Below are 4,275 nucleotides of genomic sequence, written 5' to 3' on the forward strand. Positions count from 1 at the left end.
AACTTATCTCAAGAGAATATTTTGTATCTCCGTTAAGAGATTATGAATTCCATCTTGAGAATATATGTTCCATCAACACTAAATGTAGTTACCCAACATACTGAGATTTTGATCGTGACTTTAGATCTCACTCCTGATATATCAAAGCAACCTACACTTCATGATTAGATCCATTATCCTCTCAGGATTAAGATTTTGTGTAAATATAAGTCGTGAGATTTATTATTCATTTGATAACATGTACTATGTAAGTTTCAGAATTAGAGAATAAGAAAGCGTACATTGGTGTGGTGAAATTCAAAACCAAAGATTATAAGTACTTGACAACATTTTTAATCTTCAATCCAATTCCACTTAATGCCCAAGAAGTGTGGTCTCTCAGTCAGTTTCAAAGGAGAGAATAGGAGAGTGTCCAACCCTCACATACAAACAATTTCATACCTTGTATGTTCTTTATGAAAAATACTTATCAAAAAGACTTCTGAAAACCCTCATGAAATTTTGTATGTTTATCTCCTTATATATAACTGATTATCTAATTGGGCTAGCCTTTTGGGCCATTCCAATTGGGCTCTTGTGTATGGCTTGGAATGGGACTAAAAGGGACCAATAAGACACTAGCTTCAATGGGCCTTGGGCTTTTCTGTTAATTCTTGACAAGTCCAAAGTTACTATTAAATATATTTAAGACCACTATATAAATATAGTTGCACTCTAGGCCTTATCTTTAATTTATATCCCAAGATTTTATTGTACATGCAACCCCTTCATTAAAATATTCGTAGTAATACTAAGTCATGAATATAGACTGCCACTTTGAAGATTACTACATCTTTATCTTTGAGTACCCGGCTTAATCCATTAAGTTATTCATCATATATTTATGAAATCTAATTCCTTAAATATATATACTTTAGTAAGGGTGTGTCGGTTCGGTTTCGGTTGGTTTTCTGAGTGTTGGCCAACCGAAACCGAAATTTTTGGTTTGTGAAATTCTCAACCGAAACCGACTGAAATAATTGGAAATCAATCGGTTTCGGTTGGATTTCAGTTTCGGTCGATTTCGGTCGGTTTTTTCGGTTTCCTTATCATTTATTTTCTAAGAAAGCAAACAAAGAAAAAAAAATTAACAAACCCATAAAATATTAACAAACCCAGAAAATCCCTTTGCTTTCCCACCTTTTCTCACCACCCAAACACCAACAAACACCAAGCACCAAGCAAAGTAGCAAACACAAAACCAAAAAAAAAAAAAAAAAAAAGAGAGAATGGAGAAGAAGCGTACCGGCGAAGCCAAACTCACAACCTTCTACCTTGAAACCCAAAAACCACGAAGAACAAAACCCAAACACCTAAAAACCTTGAAACCCAAACACGAAGAACAAAACCCAAACCACGAACCCAGAAACCTTGAAACCCAAATAGAAACCCACAAAGAACAAAACCCAAACCACAAAGATAGAAAAATCAAACTAGAGAGGCAGCGACAGCGAAGGAGGCGGCGGCGATTGAACCTAAGTGGCGAAGACTCCAGGCGGCGGCGACAACGGGGTTTGTTGATGTTTTCTCTCTGGATCTTGGGTGGGTTTCTTGATTCTTGTACTTGATTCTTTCTGAATCTTGTTCTTGGTGTGGGTTTTTCATTTCTTGCTTCTTGATGTTGCCAACGGAGGTGAGAGAGAACAAAACCCAAACGTGAGAAACAAGTGCTGAAAATAGGATTAATAGGGTTATGAAGCAAACCCCAAAATGACGTAGTTTTGGTAATAAAGGGAGAAAAAATAAAAAGGCTATTACTAAGGGTCGAACCTGGGCTGACTAGAGACAAGCGCGTGTCCTTACTGCTAGGATACCAGGTACTTTGTTAAAATATTTTGTACAAATTATTATTTAATATATTTCGGTTCGGTTCGGTCGGTTTGGTGTATTAGAATTTGCCACCGAAAACCGAACCGAAATTTTCGGTTTTTTATATATTAAAACCGAATCGAAATTTTTGCATCGGTTCGGTCGGTTTGAAGCGGTTTTTTCGGTTCGTCGGTTTTTTGCACACCCCTATACTTTAGTAACTCCTTACTAAAGTGGTTGGGTCTAACTCTCTGAATAACCAAACCCATTAAATTTATCTCAAGGGAATATTTTGTATCTCCGTTAAGAGACTATGAATTCCATCTGGAGAATATATGTTCCATCAACACTAAATGTGACTGCCCAACATACTGAGATTTTGATCGTGACTTTAGATCTCACTCCTAATATATCAAAGTAACCTACACTTCATGATCAGGTCCATTATCCTCTCAGGATTAAGAGTTTATGTAAATATAAGTCGTAAGATTTATTATTCATTTGACAGTCATTAGGAGAATAATAAATCTCACAATGGTTCAGTTCAATATGTCTTAACTCTTAAAACATATCAACATACCAACTAGAAATCTCCATTTCCATGATCAAGACAAATCATCTTAGTTGATATGTTATAGTCTTCGCAGATGAAATGCCCAATTTCATCATCGACTACGAACTACATTTTGAGTTTACAAGGAACTTATGATTTACATCTTCTGTGACTAAATCACATAAATCACATACAATGCATCTCATGGACTAAGATAATGTCCCATTAGTTTATTTATAAATAGTCTCATATAATTAAACAATTTAATTATTAATGACATGCCAATAAATTGGATTTTAGGGCATAAACTCCAACAAAGTGTCCATTTTATTTTTATTTTTAATTTGGGTGCTAGACTTCGTATTTTAGTCACTTAGTCCTATTAGATGAAAATACAAAAAATTTGATATTTTCATTTTATGAAGCAAAAAATCAACATGCACTACTCATAATGGGAACATACAAATACTTATTGAATCAAGAAATCATTGAAGACAAAAAATTGATTGAAGAAGCTGTTTCATGTGGTGATTTGATTGCTATATATATATATATATATATTAATGGAGTTATTCTACTTTCTGAATCAAATCCTAAAGGTATAGGTAAGCTTTTGGAAGTGTTAAATGATGAACATAGGAAGCATATACTTCTAAAATGTTGAACAACACTTTGACTACTTGCCATTGGAACTACCATGTATCAAAGTCCAAACTTTCAAATTTGCCAAAAAAGTGCAATGGGACATTGGAATTGTGATGAACCTTAAACCTTATGGTTATGAAGAATTTGTGATTTCATGCAAGAGATGCTCCATCAACCTTGAAATGTTTAAATTGGTGAATAGGTTTTTTTAAGTTTGTCAAACAATAAAATATATAATAATGTCCCTTTATATATTGTAAATAATAAAATGCAATATTCTCTTTTTTATCTGATGCTATAGTCCATATAATAAACTAATATATATATTAACCAATAGCATTGCTTAAATGATAAAATTCAATATTCCCTTCTTCTTTTTTCCATTGCTTTATCTAATGGTATCTTCCGTATGATAATAAAAAAAAAAAAAAAAAAAGACCAATAGTATCACTACAATTGACAATTCCTGTGTGTAAGCATGAGTTACATACTAGTTTATATTTGTTAAGGGTTTGTTTATGCATGAATAATTTTTTTTAATTCAAAATTCCAATTACAATTCACATGAAAATATTTATAGCAACTAGACAAAACCTTAACTTCATATTTTATTAATTTATTATCCTTATATTTTATTACTTTATACACAAATTTGTTAACGAATAATGATTTATTGCATTAGGAATTTGAGCTTAACTCATGCTTTTTTATAATTTTTTAAAGACTTTTATTTTACTATTATAGGCTTTGACCATTTAATTGGCATTGATAAAAGAAATAATAAAACCAACCTATGAAAGAATACTAAGAAAATAGTAGAGAAAATCTCAAATTTTGAATGGGAAGAGGGAGGGACAAGACAAATTAATTATAAAACATTGTTCTTAATTATTTTTGGGCAACCAAGGGCGCAATCCTCCCCCACCAAGCAGCCTAGACATGTTGCATATATGGACAACCATGAGCAGTTGCTAGCATGCTAAGCTTGCAATAAGCAACCTTGACTTGCACCATGTGTGACTCAATCGTATTCATAACCACATTAGATCTTCAAAGTGAACAACTTTTGATTGATGGAATAATGTAGGAAGGAGAAGTTAATTGATTTTAAGGGTTGGATATTGAGATCCGAATCCCGAATCTAGGGACGGCAATGGGGTGGGGCAGGGCGAGGCCAAAGGATGGTGTCTTTGCCCTCGCCTAGCATAGTTTTGTCTTATCCCATCCCC

The sequence above is a fragment of the Castanea sativa genome, chromosome 6, assembly GCF_040712315.1.
Source record: "Castanea sativa cultivar Marrone di Chiusa Pesio chromosome 6, ASM4071231v1".
In the NCBI taxonomy this organism is placed as follows: Eukaryota; Viridiplantae; Streptophyta; class Magnoliopsida; order Fagales; family Fagaceae; genus Castanea; species Castanea sativa.